At 44.0% G+C, this 20,522-nt stretch overlaps 3 long non-coding RNA genes across 3 annotated transcripts in view; 2 read left to right on the top strand and 1 right to left on the bottom strand.

Annotated features, from left to right (window-relative positions):
* Positions 1-20,522, top strand: part of LOC135259613 (uncharacterized) — a 23,660-nt gene extending 3,138 nt beyond the window's left edge. Inside the window, exons 2-3 of the long non-coding RNA XR_010331340.1 lie at positions 19,903-20,097; positions 20,223-20,522. This is a non-coding gene — a long non-coding RNA (uncharacterized LOC135259613). The remainder of the gene's footprint in view (positions 1-19,902; positions 20,098-20,222) is intronic.
* Positions 5,447-5,782, bottom strand: LOC135259612 (uncharacterized). Its single transcript, XR_010331339.1, has 2 exons — positions 5,679-5,782; positions 5,447-5,595 (listed from the first exon to the last, which is right to left on the bottom strand). It is a non-coding gene; the product is annotated as an uncharacterized LOC135259612 (long non-coding RNA).
* LOC135258610 (uncharacterized) lies at positions 6,190-6,857 on the top strand. Its single transcript, XR_010331038.1, has 3 exons — positions 6,190-6,459; positions 6,549-6,667; positions 6,751-6,857. It is a non-coding gene; the product is annotated as an uncharacterized LOC135258610 (long non-coding RNA).

Here is a 20,522-nt window from a genome sequence, read left to right as displayed (position 1 = left end):
TCAATTGATTGGACATGATTTGGAAAGGCACACCTGTCTATATAAGGTTCCACAGTTGACAGTGCATGTCAGAGCAAAAAGCCAAGCCGTGAAGTTGAAGGAATTGTCTGTAGACCACAGAGACAGGATTGAGTTGAGGTATAGATCTGGGGAAGGGTACAAAAAAAGTTCAGCAGCATTGAAAGTCTCAGAGGACACAATGCCCTCCATCATTCTTAAATGGAAGAAGTTTGAAACGACCACAACTCTTCCTACAGCTGGCCGCCCGGCCAAACTGAACAATCGGGGGAGAAAGGCCTTAGTCAGAGAGGTGACCAAGAACCCGATGGCCACTCTGACAGAGTTCCAGAGTTCCTCTGTGGAGATCCTTGATGAAAACCTGCAACAGAGCGCTCAGGACCTCAGACTGGGGCGAAGGTTCACCTTCCAACAGGACAACGACCCTAAGCACACAGCCAAGACAATGTAGGAGTGGCTTCGGGACAAGTCTGTGAATGTCCTTGAGTGGCCCAGCCAGAGCCTGGACTTGAACCCGATCAAACATCTCTGAAAAGACCTGAAAATAGTTGCAGCAATGCTCCCCATCAAACCTGACAGAGCTTGAGAGGATCTGTAGAGAAGAATGGGAGAAATACAGGTGTGCCAAGCTTGTAGCGTCAAGGTGCCTCAACAAGGTACTGAGTAAAAGATCTGAATACTTACGTAAATGTAATTTGTTTTTTTATTTTTAATAAATTTGCAAAAATTTCAAAACATGTTTTCGCTTTGTCATTATGGGGTAATGTTGTCTAAATTGATGAGAATAAAAATGAATTTAATCCATTTTACAAGGCTGTAACGTAACAAAATGGAAAAAGTGAAGGGGTCTGAATACATTCTGAAGGCACTGTATATATTTGGCCCCTGCCTGATTTCGTAATTGCATATTTGTCACATTAAATGGTTTCAGATCTTTACGTAAAATGTATTATTGGACAAAGGGAACCTGAGTAAACTCAAAACACATTTTTAAAATGAGTATGGTACTTATTTAATGAAAAAGTTAACCACCCATGTGAAAGTAATTGCCCCCTGAACCTTAAACTGGTTGCACTACCTTTAGCAGCACTAACTGCCGCTGCCCAACTCTTCTTCAACCTTTCCAAATTCTCCCACGTCACTCCTCTGCTGCGGTCACTCCACTGGCTATCTGTCACTGCCAGGATCAGGTTCAAAGTCCTGACCGTCACCTACACTGCAGTCAACAGGACCGCCCCTATCTACTTGCAGGACATGATTTGATTCTATATTCTCGCTCGACCACTCCGCTCTGCAGCAGCAGGGCGCCTTGCACCCCCTCACACCCAAGTAAAAGGATCACAGAGCTTCTCCACTCTAGCTCCCCAGTGGTGGAACAAACTCCCTGTCCGTTTTCGAACCTCTCCCTCACTACGCATCTTCCACCGTGGTCTGAAGACGCATCTCTTCAGACTATACCTAGACTAACTGCCACCATTTCACTTTAAATTCCCCCTTTCATGACACACATTACATGTACCCCCATTCCAGCACTTTTTGTAATTTGTATTTGTCCTAATATTGTAGCTTGTTCTCCTCCCTAGTTTGGTTTGACATAAGTTAGATCAGAATAGTGTTCACTGTGTGAACTGAAACTGTGTTCTTGGTTAGAAATAGCTGTACGAAATGAATATTGTACCTTGTGAACCTGTGTGTTTTGTAGTTGTCTAGTGAGCATGATATGCACTTTTGTACGTCGCTTTGAATAAAAGCGTCTGCTAAATAAATGTAATGTAATGTAATTGCAACCAAATGTTTCCTATAATTTGATATCAGTCTGTCATAACTGTGGAGGAATTTTGGCCCACTCTTCTTTGTAGAACTGTATTCATTCAGACAAATTGATAGGTTTTTGAACATGAACTGCTTGTTGACTTGAGTTCAAGTCAGGACTTTGAGTATGCCACTCCAAAACTTTCATTTTGTTTTATTTTCTGCCAATCTATTCTTTATTTATTTATTTCTTTATTTGAAAAGGGACAGTGTACATTAATCAACATTTAAACAAATGTAAATGTACCCGAGTTAGCCAAAAGGCTAGTTTTCATTGGCAGTCCCTTTGCCTGATGTTGTTTGGCATCCTAGAATACTAAAAAATAATACAATATGTACAATAGTTAAAAACATACTACATTGTGATAAAAAGCATATACAGTTAAACAACATGAACGGACAAAATCCAATAATAGATAATACAGGTACAGTATGAGTACAGTCATATCAGGCATGGATCTGGTTTTGTGTTTTGGATCATTGTCTTGCTGCATAACCCAATCACGCTTCAGCTCATGGACAGGTGACTGGACATTCTCCAAAAGCATTTTCTGGTACAGAGCAACATTCATGATTGCTTCAATAATGGCAAGATGTTCAAGGGAGCAAAGCATCTATGACACTACCACCACCTGACTGTTGGTATGATGTTCTTGTTGAGAAATGTGGTATTTGCTTTGCGTCTGACATATGGTAATGGAATGCATGCTGTCCAAAATGTTAACTCATCTTTCTTTTAACTCGTTTGTCTATAGAACAGTATCCCAGAAGACTTGGGGTTCATCTTGGTGCTTTTTGCAAATGTGAGATGAGCATTGATGTTTTTCTTGGTTAGCAGTGTTTTCCACCTTGATACTGTCCCATGAATCCCACTTTTGCCCTGTCTCTTTCTTATTGTGAAGCCATGGACATTGATCTTAGCTGAGCCTAGAGAGGCCTGCAGTTCTTTGGATCCTTTTTTGGGATCCTTTGTGACTTCCTGGATGAGTTGTCACTGAGCCCTTGAATAAATTTTGGCAGGCTGGCCAAAAAGATTCACAACCACTGTACCAAGTATTCTTCATTTGGAGATAATCACTCTTACTGAGGTTGGGTGGAGTCTCAGAGTCTTATAAATGGCTTTGTAACCCTTTCCAGACTTTCATATTTCAACATCTTTTTTTTCCTTTGATCGTGGCATTGTGTGCTTGTGGAAGCTTTGTGGTGACTACTTCACTCTGATGGTAAGGTTCAATATGAGTGAGGTTTAGGTTCAACAGGGCTGGCTACTGTCAAGACTGGCAGTGTTCAATGAGCTAGGGATGGTGCCGAATACAAATACCATATTCGGCAAGACTCAATTAATGCGTTCTCGCCAAATGTTTTCTCCTCTTGAATTTGCCCAATATTATTCAGATTTGGATCTATCCTATCTCTTTGATGCGATTCACTTAGAAGTTAGCACCAAGTTTCTCAATTGGATACACGCCCAACTCCAGTGAGACAGCAAGTGAGAGTTTCCCTTAACATTAGATAGGCCAGAGTGACGCCCTCGCGCTTTGGGGGCTTTTTTGAATTTTTTTTTTTTTTAATTCAACGCTGTAAAAGCTATATCCTCCTCCTTTCTTGACTTTCCTAAATATTTGGGCTTAAACTAACTGGGTTTTTAAAATAAATAAAAATGGACTCACTCAAGAAATACAGGCAGTTCATGCCATTTTCTTCACAACCCGCTGACTATAAACAACCGGTGGTTTAACCCAGGTGCGAATTTGTCGCTGTACTGTATACTCAGCAAGCTGTTCAGCAACTGCATAACAAGTGCTTTGATACGAGTTTCCCAATCAAATGCTATGGAAACTTACCTCGCACATGTAATCACACAAAATTCATCCACTGCAATTGTCTTAGGGTGGGCGCTGTAGTGATGGAAATGATAGCCTTAGATCTCCGCAGAGATAACGCCACCGACATATTTTCAGGTTTTCTCTAAAACTGAGACTTTGAATAAACTGAATGACAACTGCATAACTGATGTGTGGCTGCGGTCCCAGCAAACCACCACAGCTGCGCGTCGTCTGCGATGGTGCGTTATGTAAAAGTGCACTCCAAGGAGAAGGGAGGGAGAGATGTGTTTAATTTGTTATGACCAAAGAAATTACTTTAAAAAAATATTGCAGTTTCTTTAACTACTTTCCATTCTATTTCCATTTCCATTTTGTGTTTTGGCCACTTGTTTACACTTTTTAAAGTGACCCATATTCGATACCTGTGCTCACATGGTTTACGCTTGAAACAACACACATGCACACAAAAGCGAACACGAAAGTGAACAACCACGCCGCCACAGTCATATCTATGGCTGTGTATCTACATAAAGCTATTGCTTTTCAAAGCATTTTAGGTCTGCAACAAACATCCCGCATGTTTTTGGCCTATACTGACTCTTTGCCCCACATACATTAGGACATAACCATCGTCCTCCATTTAACTTTTTTAACATTACCGTTACCAGCGTTGAGTGGTTGTGTGTGTGATGGACATTATGCGCCATTAAAATGTGAAAAAAGGGTGAGAATATTGCATTTTGAATGACATGCGAATCTGAATGATCCGGGGAATTCCAATCTGTGAATTTAGATAACAGCCATATTGGCAGATATCAAATTCCTATCAAATTTATTTCCACATATGAATGTGGCCCAAAACAGATCTGAAACTATCCGATTCAATGTGCTTTATCCTGTTTACATGTTCATAGTACATATCCAATCTGTGCCATATGTGAGCAACAAATCTGAATTGGGTCACTTTTATCAGGCGGTGTCAATGTAGTGGCAATTTCACTGTTTCAAGAGTCTATAGATTACTACACTCAAGCATATTAAGTGATCTCTAAATTAAGGAAGCTGAGGCAAGAAGCTCCTCCCTGTTGTGGAATCAGTAAAACTACTACATTAGTACCCAGGACTCCTTGGGGGTGGGAGGGTCCTTGAAGATACCATCAAGGGTCCCTGCCCAGACTTGATATGCAAGGATTTTGTTTTCAAAATCAAACATTTTTTAGATAGAACTAATGACTAACATCCCTTTGGTTGCCTCTGACTTTGGGTGGGGGGTCCTGTAAAAGAAAGGGTTGAAAACCCTCTGTACTAATGAGTTCTTTTAGCAATTTTGGTATATTCATTTGGCATTTTCCATTAGCACATTGTTTATTTTGTGTACAGCTAAACATGAGGTGCTCAACTGTATGAACAGATTTAAAAGCACACACTAAGCCAGTGTAATTTTCAAAAGAGCATTAATCCTGCATGTTGTGACTCCCCTGCCCCCATTTTGCTTCTTGCCCAGGACTCAGCTCAAAAAAGTGGTTGAGAGCATTTACTGAAAAGGGGTAAGTATGAACAACCTCCAGTGAGTGTAGCTCAGTCATCTTGATGTCAAATGATAACTAGACCTGACAAATATTTTGTACCAAAACTCAGCTCAGCTTAATCAAGGAAGTTACCATGTAGCTAGCCAAATAACAAAAACCATGGTAGGCAACTGGCACAGGGTCTTCACATCCTGCTTGCATCCATAGGATAGCAACAAGCTCCACCATCAACCCCAGTTTTCAAAGAAAACAGACAAAACAGTTGTACAACTGCTTTTATTTATAAAATGCCCACAGGTTTGTAATCTCCTCCTGAGAATGTGATCTCCACACAACAGACAACACCAGGACAGAGACAACCATAATGGAGGCAGCCATTCCAGGCAGGCCGTACCAGAGTGACTGGGGCACTGGAAACAAGGATCAACAGCCACACTGGTTATTCATTCCAAAGACGCAGGACAGATTAATCTACTAAAGAGGCGTCACTCACCTTCACTGTCAAAGTAGGTCTCAGATACTGGTGGCTCCAGCAAGATCATCTTCTGACTGTGGTTTCCCCAACTGATTTCTTTCCTTCTGGAACAATAGCTCTCCCTGAAAAGGCAAAGTAGAGGAGTTAGTGCCCACACCACACCAGCTTAGAAGCTGAAGCACAGGGCACCAGCATCTCCCAGCCATCACACACAAGCAGAAGGGTGGCACACTGCTGTACTACAGTGGATGAACACCTGTGAAGGAAAAGTCAAGGATGAAAAGCCTGTTGCATGAAGCAGGAACAGCCAAGTAGCAGTATTGTTTCCTTCAGTGGAACCAAGGAGGTAGCATCCACAAAAACATTTTGGACAATGAACTACTTGTATTGGGTAGGGTATTGGAGCACAGAGGAGCATCCACAGAAACCAAGGTGGTCAGGTACCAGTCATCATGGTAGGGACACCTGCAGAAAGATCCAGAGTGAGCATTTAGTTGGGGGGTGGAGGGTGGAAGAGGAAAAGTGACCAGTACCTGACTACCTTGGTTCCTGTGGATGGCTCCTCTGGGCTCCAATACCCAACTCATTACAAGCGGTTCATTGTCCAGATGTTTACTTTAGTGGATGCTACCTCCTTGCTGAAGGAAACAGTACTGTCTGACTGCTACTTTACTGTTCCTGCTTCATGCAACAGGATTTTAATCCTTGACTACTTCCTCACAGGTGTTCATCCATTGTAGTACAGCACTGTGCCACCCTTCTGCTGCTGATCGCTGTGAACAGAGATGCAGCAGGCAGAGTGAGTGATTAATGGAAGATGCTGGTGCCCTGTGCTTCAGCTTCTAAGGCAGTGTGACGTGGGCACTAACTCCTACTGTGGCTTTTCAGGGAGGACTATTGCTACTAAAGAAAATTTTCCATTGGGGAAACTATAGTGGTTTCTAGTCAGAAAGTGATCTTGCTGGACTTGGAGCCCCCAGTATCTGACACCTACTCTGACAATGAAGGCGAGTGGCACCTCTATAGTAGATTCATCTGTACTGTGTCTTTGTAATGAATAACTAATGTGGCTGTTGGTTTTTGTTTCCAGTGCCCCAGTCACTTGGCTATGGCCTGCTGGAAATGGCTGCCTCGGTTGTGCTTGTCTCTGTCCTGGTCCTGGCTGTCGTGTGGAGATCACTAATGTTTCTGGTTTTTCAAAACTGGATGTCTGGGTTTATTTGGCTTTGGTTCTTTTGCCCCTTTGAATTGTTCCCCTTAGTACCACTGCAATTTCAGGAAATGGCGTAGAGGGTGCATGTTTTTGGAATTCACTCGTTCCACTTTCTATGGAAGGCAATGCATGCCTGTGAGGGCGGGGAAGGGTGAAGACCAGACGCGACCAAACAGGGGATCTATAAGTTACCAAAGGGCACTCCAGTAACCACTGAGTCTCGTGAGAGACGAAATAAGGGGGTGCTATACTCCTAGGGGACGTATCCCAAATAATGAATAATAAACCCCTAAACGGGTAACTGAGGAAGAAGGAGTATATAAGGAAAATAAAGGAATAGGGAAAAGAGAAATGAAAAATAAACAACTTCGAACCGAAGCTGAGAAAAAGAAATGTCTTTTCAAAAACAAAACAGAAGAAGTTCTGAGGCCAACTAAAACCAGGGGGGAAAACTGGTTAGTAAAGGGCAGAAAGGTTTGTGCCCCAACGGTGACACAATAACCCCTTAAAACCGCCGGCCTCAGAATCTGGACCTATACCGTCCTAATACCTTTTTCCAAAAAACAAACAAACTGAAGTCAGAATTCTTTTTTAAATCTCTTTTTCTTAAATTCCTTTTACCTTGCTCAGGAATACGCCAGGGAACTGGCTAGAGCAAAACACGTTACACTCAAGCACCGTTCCACTGCCTACTGACGCTTTAAATACCCAGCCGCAGGTGTGGCTGGTAATCAGCGGAAGGTGTGAGCAACCCCCAGGTGAAACCGATCAGAGGTAACCCTGCAGGAATGCATGGAATGTTCAAGCAGGAACAATCCTCCCACAGGAACCAAAAATAACGATTAGCCGAGTGGCTAATCTGCAAGCTCGAACTAATCGTCCCCACACACCAAAATAACGATTAGCCGAGTGGCTAATCGGAATGCTAACCACTGAGCCGGTGCAGGCACAGAAAAATGATCTACCTGCACAGAAACCGTGACATGCCTATTTCTGCTTTTTCAGCTGTTTGTTTATTTCTGAATCTTCTGTACATCAGAAGCCCCATTGTGCGGTCAGCTTGGTTTCATCACAATGGAAGTGCATTATAGGCATTTACGCCGGGCACCCAACGCACGCGTAGCGTAAGCGGCGCATAAGCAGCACGGCGAAGCAGCACGGCGCGGCGCATAGCGTGTCTACACAGGTTCCGTTTGTGTCGCGCAAAGGCTTGCTTAAAGCTCTATATTCCTAGTAGCTCTCGCAGTCTGCAGTGGGATTAAATTGTGTATTTCACGTTTGTTCACGACTGTTGATTATGGGTTAAGTGAATACTTGGTGAGAGACCTTTTTCAGTTTGTTAATTTGGTAATATTTCGTAAACTCATGTAAATGCGTGAGAAAGTAAACGCTTTCAAGAATTACCATAAGCTTAAATCGCAACGTAGCCTGCATAATAATCAATCTCAAACTGTATTAATTTATTTGCTTGGTTAACAAGCGTGCCAATTTTATGAAGAATATGTAATGATCATAATTATAAATAATCCATTGGGAATTCCCGTGTCGTCTTGTCATTCACGTCAAAACATTTATAGTATCAGATTTAGTCAAATCAGCTAATCATCAAAAAGCGTAACAGTTTAATCTTGAAGGGATATGAACACCACAACGCCATGAACACCGGAAGCTTTGAAGTACAAGTGCAATAAAGGCTTGCTTACAACTTCATTTATAAAATAGGTGCATTTTCATCGGCAAGACCACTAAATAATCTGATTTTTTAAAGCTCTGTGGATTATGTGGATATTTATTAACAAGCCCTTTTTGAAAGCACGGCAAATGAAGACATCGGAGAAGTCAAATAGGCTGAGCAATGGTTGGTTAAAAACTACCTTCCACTCGAGCTAACAAACCGCTGCTCAGTGCATTCACTTCTACATCATTCAATAGGCTACGTCTTTCTGTGGTGTATTTTCAAATTTACCCCACCCCCTCCACAAAATAAGATAGCGAAACTAAGTTTGCCTTTTCCCCAGGTTCCAGTTTTTTGGGGGTTTTTTTCTGCAAGGACAATAGAAAAACGAAAAGGCTTGTATTTTGTTTTAGCTGCTTATAAAATATCTGGGAGGGAACTAGGGACACACCCCCAGTAGCCTAATATAAGGATGAAATATAAATCAGAGCATGTATACCTAGAATTTTAGAGCATATTTCTGTGTATGAACAGGTCATCATGACGCGCGACAAGCAGAAAAATAGAACAGAAGCGAAAAACTATGCTTCAGTTTGCTTGTGTCGCGCAAGTCTCGCACCCGGTTCGCGCTGCATTCGTTCTTACTGTTAGCAGTACTGTTATTACAACGGCAGCAGGTGACGTCCTCTCCACCAGCTGCCGTTGTAATAACAGTACTTCAACTACGCTTCACTTACGCACGTCGTGCGCTTGCGGCTGCTACGCGTGCGGTGGGTGTCAGGCTTTAGACTCATCTACAGTGACTTGCACAACTTGTGTCGCATTTACATTGTATCCAATTATCCAGCTGGATATATGCTGAAGCAATGCAGGTTAAATGCTTTGATCAAGGGTACAATGGCAGTGTCCTACAGGGGAATTGAACCTGTGACCTTTACCATTGAGGCCAAAAGTTTACATACACCTAGGCTAAAGATATTCAAACTCAATTTCACAACTTGCCAAAAAGAAATGGCAACATGAAATGTGGCAATTAAATTAGGACATCTACTTTGTTCACGTCAGAGGTACTTTTAAAACAAGTGATTAGAGGCAGATATTTCAGCTTTAATTCACAATCAGAATTCCTGTGGTTCAAAAGTTTACATACACCAAGTTGACTGTCTCTTTTAAGTCTGGAATATTCCATAAATTGAGGTAATGGCTTTTTTTGAAGCTTCTGATTAGCAAATTGTCACAATTAGGAGTTAATTAGCACCTGTGGCTGTAATTAAGGGCTTACCTTTTAGAGCCACTGCCCTTGATACCATGGGAAAATTTAAGCAACTCAGCCAAGACCTCAGAAGAAATTGGACTAACAAGTCCAGTTCCTCCTCAGGAGCATTTCCCAAACAACAGAAGGTACCACAAGCATCTGTGCAAACCATCCCAATGTGGCTCCATGGTCGACCCGGGACGGGCAGGGGACGGAGAAGGCTGGCAGGAGCTTGGTGGGAAGATGTGCTGCAGGCGCAGTTGGTGCAAGTGAGGACGAAGGCCCGGGTATCCGCCTCCATGGATTCCCACCAGAAGCTCCGCTTTAGGAGGGATAGGGTGCGTCGGATGCCCGGATGACAGGCGAGGCGTGAGGAATGGGCCCACTGCAAGACCTGGGAGCGAACAGACTCAGGCACAAATATACAGCTGTTAGGATTAGGACGTGGGTCGGGCTGGTCCTGCTGAGCCCTCTTAATGGCCTCCTCGATCTCCCATGTGACCGCTGCGACCACACACGCTGAGGGCAGGATGGGTTCGGGTTCAGCAGGACGTTCTTCCTAGGAGAACTGGCGGGATAGGGCGTCTGGCTTGGTGTTCTTAGATCCGGGACGATAAGAGATGGTGAAACGCCCAAAGAAAAGTGCCCAATGAGCTTGGCAGAAGTTTAACCTTTTGGCCGACTGGAGGTAAGCCAGGCTCTTATGGTCGGTCCAGACAAGGAAGGGTTGTTCTGCTCCCTAGAGCCAGTGCCGCCACTCCTCAAGTGCTATCTTGATCGCCAACAGCTCCCGGTTCCCGACATCGTAGTTACATTCTGCGGGCAAAAATTTCCTAGAAAAGAAGGCACAGTTTACCATCAGACACTGACCTTTGGGAGAGGACGGCCGCCGCACCAGTTTCAGAAGCGTCCACTTCTACTACGAACTGGCGGGCAGGATCTGGGTGGATTAAGATGGGGGCTGACGAAAAGCGCCTCTTGAGGTCTGTGAAGGCGGCGTCAGCTTCAGGGGTCCAGGTGAAGGCAATGGAGGACGAGGTAAGGTGGGTGAGGGGAGCGACCACACGGCTGTAGTCCCGTATGAATCACCTATAAAAGTTGGAAAAACCCAGAAATCGCTGGAGTTGCTTAAGAGTGGCTGGTGTGGGCCACTCTATTACCGCCTTAACTTTCTCTGGGTCCATTCTCACTTGCCCCTCTTCAAGGATGAACCCTTAGAATTTTACCGAGGACACATGAAATTCACACTTTTCTATTTTTACGAAGAGCTTGTTCTCCAACAGCCGCTGGAGAACTTGTCTTACGTGAATCACGTGTTCCTGAGGGTTCCGGGAGAAGATCAGGTAGACGACGACAGATCGGTTGAGTAGATCGCGGAGAACGTCGCTGACCAGGGCCTGAAAGACGGCAGGTGCCAAGTGTCCCAGGGGCGTGTTGAATGCCGTCTTCCACTCATCGCCCTCCCGGATCCGAATCAGGTGGTAGGCGTTTCGCAGATCCAGCTTAGAGAATATGGAGGCTTTCTGAAGGGGTTCAAAGAGGGAATTAATTAGAGGCAATGGGTATTTGTTTTTTACCGTGATGTCATTCAAGGCTCGATAGTCGATGCAGGGACGCAGAGAATGATCTTTCTTGGACAGAATCCCGCGCCCATAGGAGAGGAGGAGGGTCTTATTATCCCGGCGGCTAGTGAATCGTGGATGTAGGTTTCCATGGCTTTTCTCTCGGGGCGTGACAAATTAAACAGACGGCTGGAAGGCAGGGGAGCTCCAGGAAGCAGGTTGATGGCGCAATTGTTTTGTGGTGGTTGCCTGATATGATGAGGTTGAGGGGTTCGGTGACAAGAGTTACCTTACTGAGGGAACTTCCATCCAGGGCACGGGTGTTCAAGGGGACCTCGAGTGGATGGGTAGAAATCCCCAGTCGGAATATCAGGGCGGCGTCTAGAAAGTTAGCACCTGCGCCTGAGTCCACTAAAGCCCTGAGTGGGTGAGCATCCTGACCCTTCTGCAGAGTGGCATCGAGCTGAAGGCAGGAGGAGGTGGAATGTGAGGAGGTGATACGGCTCGTCAGGACCCCCACCCTTACTGGCGAGCCTGATATTTTGGCCGAAGGGGACAGGAAGCCCGGAGGTGACCAGCCTGACCGCAGTAAAAACAGAGACCCTCCTTCTTCCTCCGGGAGCGTTCTCCAGGCGTAATACGGGCTCTCCCCAATTCCATGGGTTCTTCGAAGTCTGGGCTTGGGCTTGGAGATCTAGGGGGTCCACTGGGCCTGGAGGCTGGACGCTGACTAGGCCCCAGGAATGGTTGGCCTGGTGTGGAATAATGAGCCCTCTCTCTGCGGCGCTCACGTATGCGGTTGTCCAGCCGGATGGCTAGGGATACCAGGGCGTCGAGGGTGGTGGTATCGTCCCGGACTGCTAGTTCACCCTTGATGTTCTCGTTGAGGCCGCTATAGAAGATCGACTGGAGGGCGGAGTCATTATGATCTGTTTCTGCCGCCAGGGTTCGGAACTCCACCGAAAACTCGGCCACACTACGGAATCCTTGCCACAGGGATAGGAGGCGCTGTTGAGCCTCCCTGCCGCACACCGGGTGGTCGAACACCTTCCTGAACTCTGAGATGAAAATATAAAAGTCAACGTTAGCGGGCGAGGGCCTTCCCCAGAGGGCTGATGCCCAGGCCAGAGCAGATCCAGTGAGCAGGCTCCTGACATATGCGATCTTGGCCCGATCATCTTGGTAGGTCAGGGGCTGTAAAGTAAAAAACCTGGTCGCATTGCATCAGGAAAGCCTTACATTTTCCCAAGGCTCCCGCATAGCGCTCTGGGGCAGGTAGGTGAGGTTCCCTCACATGGAAGACAGGGGGCGCGGCAGGGGGTTCAGGAACTGGTGGAGTTGGAGGGGCCGGAGGAGTGAAGCGAGCAGTTAACTGTGATAGCTGATCTCCCATAGTACTCACGCTGTGAATCAGGAGCTGTAGCTGTTCCGAGAGATCCCGGAGGGACTGGTCGTGTTGTCCCACGAGAGCACCTTGCCTGGAGAGGGCCACTCTCAGCTGCTCTGGGTCTGCTGGATCCATCTCTGGCCAGATCGTTCTGTTTTGTTCCATGCTTGGCAGGACCCAAAATGCAGGACTCAGAGATAGCAGCGTTATGGATTTCAGAAAGAGAAGTTTATTGATTAAACAGCAGGGGGCGGTAGGAACCAGGGCAGGCTTGAAACAGGGACCGTGAGGGTTGGTGAGGAGGTGGTCCGGGATCCGGCTTGGCGTGGTGCTGGAAGGGATGCGGTAGGAACCGGGGCAGGCTTGAAGCAGGGACTGTGAGGGTTGGTGAGGAGGTGGTCCGCGATCCGGCTTGGCGTGGCGCTGGAAGGGATTCCTCTGGCTTCGGTGGCGGAGCTGGACTGGAGACTGGGAGGCCGGCGAAGGACGGGCTGGACCGGGAGGGTGGAGCTGGGGAGGTAAACTGGGGAGAAAGAGAGAACACAAAACGAGACGCGACAAACACGTAGACTCGGCAGACAGGGGAACACTGAAACAAAGTGCATGAAACAAAAACTAAAAGTGACTAGGAGAACGGTGCTATCTAAAGAAAACAAGGAAGGTACTGAGAATCGGGGTACGGGGAATAGCAGGCTTGGTTTAGACAGGGAGTGCGAGGTTCAAGACTAGGCAACAAATCAACGATCTGGCAAGGGGAGAAATGAAAAGCATGACTTTATACTCTGGGACTAATTAGAACTAATAAGGGGGGTGTGAGGAATGCGACCTGAATGGAGTGAGAAAATGGCTGAAGGTTGGAAGTAATTAGGGAGTGAATAGGGGATAAGGTCACGCCCACCCTGTGGGGAAAAGCAAAGATATGGTGAGGAACACAAAAGCACAAGGAACATAAATAACGGGAACACGAGGAAATACAAATGACAATCGAAACACGAGGGCATAACACAAACAATTGTATGCAAATATAAAAATCTTGGGACCACTCAGATACTGCATCGTTCAGGAAGGAGGCACAAATTAACTCCTAAGGCTGAACGAACTTTGGTCTGAAAGGTTCAACTGAACCCCAAGACAACAAAGGAACTGGTGAAGGAGTTGGAGGTATCAGGTACCAAAGTATCTACATCCACCATTAAGAGAATCATACATCGCCATGGCCTGAAAGGTTGTCGCGCAAGGAAGAAGCCCCTACTCTAAGACCGGCATAAAAAAGCCAGAAAGAAGTTTGCAGGTGATCACCAGGATGAAGACCTAGCCTTTTGGAGGAGTGTTCTCTAGTCAGATGAAACAAAAATTGAACTGATTCGCCATAATGCTCAGCTATGTGTGGAGAAAAAAGGGTGAGGCTTTTAATCTGAAGAACACCTTCCTAACTGAGGCATGGGGGCGGCAGCATCATGTTGTGGGGGTCTTTTGCTGGAAAAGGGACTGGTGCACTTAGAAAATACATGGCATCATGAGGAAGGAGGATTATCTAGAAATACTGAAGCAACACCTCAAAACATCAGCTAGAAACTTGATCACAACTTCCAGCAGGACAATGGTCCTAAGCATACCTCCAAAGTTGTAACAAAATGGCTTAAAAACAACAAAGCAAAAGTATTGGAGTGGCCATTACAAAGCCCTGACCTGAATCTGATGGAAAATTTGTGGACTGAACTGAAAAAACATGTCCAGCATAAGCTTTAAATAAACTGCAGGTAAATGGCCGCAATAGCTTGAGCGTCTGCGGCAGGTCTCAGTCTGCTTCCCTAATTTGGGCCTGTTATAACTGCTTTCATCGACTGATCTACAGCTACTTTGAAGTATTTTGAAGAGTTTGTTTTTTCTCCTGCTGCTTGATCTTTTCTGTCGAGTATTTTTCCCTGTGTAGAAAATAACTGTTTGCTCTTCGCTATGGATCAAGCCGAGGTTCCCCTACAAACAATCTGGGATGGCATTCAGGGGATCAAAGTTGAAATGATGGCTCATTTTGCTCAAAAATCGAAACCATCCAAACAGGTCTTAACAACATTCAGGGATCTTTATCTTCACTGGGTGAGCAAGTCTCAGAGCTCGAACACAGGTGAGCTCTAATGAAGATAACATTGATGACCTGACAAAACGTGTGCAAACACTCGAAAAGGAAAATGCCTACCTGAAGGATAAAGTTGATGATGCTGAGAACAGAAGTCGGTCATCCAACCTTCGCTTTATTAATGTTCCTGAACAAAGCGAAGGAGAGAGACACGATCGCCTTCTTGAACCAGCTGATCCCACTACTTCTTGGCAAGGAGAACTTTCACACTGTGCCGGTCATCGAAAGGGCTCACCACTCTCCCACCTTCAGCTCCAGCACTAGATCTGCTCCTAGACCCATCCTGGTCAAGTTCTTACATTTCCAGGACAAAGTGAGGATTTTACGTCTGGCCAGGGAGAGAAGGGAGCTCACCTATATGGGTGCTCGAGTCCATACTTATCCCAACTTCAGTGCTGGCTTGATCAAGAAACGTCGGCAGTTTGATGCTGTCAAAAAGAAACTCTGTGCCGCTGATATCAAATACTCTCTGCGGTATCCTTGTATTCTGCGAGTGATGGTGTAGGGTAAGCAAAAACTGTTCCACTGTCCCGAGGAAGCTGAGACCTTTCTCTGAGACCTCTTCTTCTCCTCCCCATGACAGTATTATGAGTAGATCACCCTACAAGTTGCCAGCCTACTAATTTTGTTTGCTTGTCTGATGTTATTTAGTTCTTTTCTCCTGAATCACGTCGCATAACGGGGACATTGACTATATTATTTCAGTAACTTCAGTTTACTTCTCTCTGTTCTGTTATTTGCAAACAATAACTTTATTGCAAACTTTATTTTGGTTAGCCTACTATGTGAAACTGCAGCTGCCATGGTGTGTGAGTCAATGTTTGCCGTAAACTGTGACGCCGATGGCGTCAGTTCCAGTCAAGACTGTCGTAAGGACGCAATGTCGTAGGCTAACCGTTGTTGTAAAACCATGGTATACTGAACGTTTGCTAACTTCTGCCTCTTGATGTAATGAAATGGCCCTCTTTCTTTTATTATTTACATTTTTTTCATTGTGAATATCTGAGGCCATGTATATTTTTATGTTCATCTGAATATAATCTACATGATTTTTGGATCATCTATTTTATTTGACTCTGAATAAGTATGGCCCTCCCTTTGTGCCCATATGTAGGCTATGTAGCAGTCTGAGCCTGTGGCTATTAGCTCTATTTTAGCTAACCGGCCACTCACTTCTTTTTATGTTTTCATTTTGTATGTGTGTGTATGTGTGTGTACACGCGTGTGTGTGTGCGTGTATATGTGTGGTGTTTGTCTGTCTGTCTGTCTGTCCTGCTTGTTGCTCTCGCTCCCCACCCCCATCACCTTCTCTCTCCCAACTCAGTTTTCTGACCTGTTGTTTTCATTTTTTCTATAGGTACAATTGAATCAGCTAAAGGTTTAAAGGTTATCCATCTTAATATTAGGAGCCTTGTTTCAAAAATCAGTCTCCTCAGAGCCTGGGTTACTCTAAACAAACCCAATCTTATAACTATTTCTGAAACATGGCTACATTGTAAAATCTCTGAAGATGAAATTAAAATTGATAATTTTGTTCTGTATAGAGCTGATAGGGCTTCTACAGGAAGTAGATTTTGCCTAACACTTGACTTCCCAGTAGCATTATCTTATTGACTAAGCACAAATCCTTAAAAATTGTACATGCATTCTCTAATAGAAGCCATCCTATTAAAAAACTAAGTTAAATAATTTAAATAAAATAAAGGTTTTCCTTGTTGTTACACTGTAATTACATTGTAACTAATAATGTATCTAAATGTAACAATGCATAATAGTGCATACTATCCATGTAATTACAACTTGTAACAGCTGGAAACAGAAGTTCCAGCTGTTACAAGTTAAAATTACATGGTTTCTATGCGTCACTATGCATATTTAGTTACATTGTTAGTTGCAATGGAACTACAGTGTAATTACATATGTAATTGTAATTAACACAGTGTAATGTAAAGTGTTATCCAATGTAGTTTTTAAATTGGACTATTTAAATTGAACTTAAGAGAGTGCAAGTTCAATTTAGAATGTTGGACCAGCTGGGCTCAAAATATGACATATTGACTGATATATTAGAACCTATTGAGTTAGGCTTATATGCTCTATGCTCTGTGTACGCAGCGCGCGCATGCACACACACTTATTTTCTCAGTCACTCACTGTATTATAAAAGTATAAGAAGCAGCCCATGCTTAACTGCTTGGTTTCAACTGTATTTCCACAGGTACCAAAAAAGAAAGAAAAATTGTCTACTACAGCCTGTTTCTCTCATGCCACACAGAAAGCATGAAAAACAGAAACAAAAATGGAGAGAAAATTCAAACATTACAGGCATTTAGCAGACGCTCTTATCCAGAGTGACTTACACAACTTTTTACATAGCATTTTACATTGTATCCATTTATACAGCTGGATATATACTGAAGCAATGCAGGTTGACCCTCCTGTTATGTTGCGGGTCAAATTGACCCTTTTTAAAGTTTGAAAATCTAGGAAAAATACTTAAAATTATTTTTTCAGTATGAAACTTCTTCTACTGGCTAATTAGTGTAATCAACATTTTAAATGAAATGGTCATTTCATGTGTTGCAAACCCCTGTATGGGATTGACCGGACATTTGTGTACCTAAATGAACAGAACAGGAGGTTATACCTGCTCAGGGTACACGCAGTCCTACCAGAATCGAACCTGCGACCTTTCGGTTACAAGCCCAGCTCCTTACCCACTGTGCTACACTCAGATACTATAAAAAGACAAAAGCGTTGAATGCTGTCCTAAACCTCACTCCACCTTCCCTTGTTGAATCTTCAGAGAACAGGGACCCTAACATCATTGTCCCTGAAGTAATGGATCCATTACCTCACCATATTGAGCTTCCCAGTCCATCCTCCAGCATGGTATCTCCGGAACCAACTTCCACCCCCAAACCCTCCAAACGAAAGAAGACCATCTCAACATTAAGAGCAAAACTGAAGAGCTCTAAGGAGAAACTGAAAAGGCAAAACAAAGAAATGGTGAACCTGAAAAGAAAACTGGAAAGGATGGCAACAAAAAGAAATTCTATCAGAACTCAGAGAATTCAGAGAGTTTCCTGTGCAACAACTAACCTGAGGAAATGTATGGGAAATAGGGTGAAGAATTTCTTACACCAGGATGATGTTTCCACTTTGATAAATGGCAAATCAGGGGAAGTGAAGAAACAGGGACAGATATACAGAAAGAGGTTTTTGACCGATACAATACGATACAAACCTGCACAAACTATTAGAACTGTCCAAGAACCCAGGACTGAAACTCTCCAGAGCACAGTTCTGCAGGCACCGACCATTCTGGATTGTACCACCAAAGATTACAGATAGAGAGACATGCGCATGCAAAATCCATGAAAACATCAGCAGCAAGGTCAAGAAGTTGAATCAAATTAGTGTAATAGACACATCTTCGCCATTAGATCTTGTGACTACAGTCGTCTGTGACAGCAACAAAATGGCGTGCATGTACTGCAGATGCGAAGATTGCAGAGGAAAAAAATTTCCAGCAAACATGGATCCTAATACAAAGGGAAATGTAGTGTCCTGGAAGGAGTGGGTAAGCAGGACCAATCCACTCACCAAGAAGAATAGAGATGGTACGGTGACATAATTTGAGGTGAAATCCACAAGCCTGGAAAATAAGTTTGGCACCATTGAGAAACTCTTGGATATAACCCAAGGCCATCTCCCTGGATTTGCCACCCACATTTTCAACATACGGCACCAATTTGAACAAATACAAAAACTGAAAGAAAGCCTATGTGAAGAAGATGTGATTGTGCCTGTGGACTATAGTGAAAACTATACCTGTAAAATGCACTGGGAAGTGAAAGACACCCACTTTGGAGGATCTCACCAACAAGTCAGTCTACACACTGGAGTGATTTATTTGAGTGGCGGGCAAGTGGAGTCCTTCACGTCAGTGTCTGAGTGCCTCTGGCACGATGCGGTTGCAACATGGGCCCCATTAGGCCCAGTACTGGACCACATCCGAAACAGTCACCCCAATGCTGTCCACCTCCATTTTCTGTCTGACGGGCCGACCTCCCAATACCGTAACAGGACAGTGTTTTACTTGATTTCCACTGTACCATTTATGAAGGGTTTCTGGTATGTAACTTGGAACTTCACAGAGACATCCCATGGGAAGGGGGCTCCTGATGGCGTTGGAGGAGCTCTGAAGAACCTGGCTGATCGCATTGTCGCTTATATTCAGATATTCCAAATGCGAGTGTTCTGTTGGACCAGCTAATAAAACAGTCATCTGTGAGGCACTTTGAAGTGAAGGAGGAAGACATTGCAATCTCAGGAGAAAGGGTCCCTCCATCTCTGAAGGCCGTGCCAGGAACGATGAAAGTACATCAGGTTTGCTTGTTAAAGGAAACATCTACCCAAAATGTATGGTATATACTGTATATTGTTTTGTCATTCTGGTCAAAGTTCTATACATTCTGAGAAATTATTAGTGTGATGTTTCAGCCATCAAACTTCTGTAATCTTGCATCTTTTTCTTGTTTTCTGCCAATTTTGGATATACTCTACTCTTAGGCCATTTAAGCTACACATGTTATTCAAATTTTAAATAGTGTTGGATTGCTGAAATTAAATGGCTAATATTGGAATTTGTTAATAACATTTTTGCCAGACCCTGACTGGCTAACTGGCTGGGTCGCTGTGTCGCTGAATCCCCACTTTTGAAATATGTGCAATGTGGCGTATTAGACAATAGGGGACGGTAATGCACCACTGGGTCCGGCTTCAATTAGGTTTGCCTTGTGCTGTTTAAAATAGTTGTTCATATATGTAATTTTTCCCATAGACATTTATTATCAAAAACCGCCAATTTTTTTTGCAAAGCTACTAGTCCCAGACCGTTTTAGCTACACATGCCATTCAATTTTTCTACTGTGTAGAATTGCTTATACTAGTTTTCTGACATTGGAAGTTTTTATACTTTTTATACTAATTTGTTGTTCATTTCCAAAGCTTTCATCCACAAAACCTGGTCAAATTTGGACCCGGGAAGTCACTTGCTTTTGCAGAGAAGGGTGTGACTGCTTTTCTCCAAAAGTCCACAACTTTGGAGAGGACAATGAGAAGACCGATGAGAAGAGGCTGGACGTTGGAATGTGGGTACTCGTAGAGTACGACACAGATCTCTACCCTGGTACAATAACGCAGGTATATACATACATACATGAATTACCACCACCAATGCAGAAAAACTGACAAAAAATTGTAAAGGTGCATGGTTCATTACCAGGTGGATTAAGGTGTTTTGTTTTTGTTTTTTTCTTTCCTTCTAGATTGTTGGCGAACAGTACGAGGTAGACACAATGATTCGGGTAGGGGAGAACAGATTTTTCAATCCTGCAGTGAAATACCCTGGGGACAAAATCTGGTATTTACCAGGAGACATTAAAGAGGTCATCCCAGAGCCACTTCCAGTGACATCATCCAGAAGGCATTTCTGCATTTTGCCAGAAATCTGGGCAAAACATTCTAAATAGTGATGGGAAATGTTTTTATATGTGGTCGGCAAACTAGTTCCTGGCCATTTCCATGTTTGCTGAAAGTGTCACAATAAAATGTTCTATTTTAATTAA

The sequence above is a fragment of the Anguilla rostrata genome, chromosome 7, assembly GCF_018555375.3.
Source record: "Anguilla rostrata isolate EN2019 chromosome 7, ASM1855537v3, whole genome shotgun sequence".
Classification (NCBI taxonomy): Eukaryota; Metazoa; Chordata; class Actinopteri; order Anguilliformes; family Anguillidae; genus Anguilla; species Anguilla rostrata.
The sequence above is the reverse complement of the archived record's forward strand: the minus strand, read 5'-3'. Positions and strand labels throughout refer to the sequence as shown.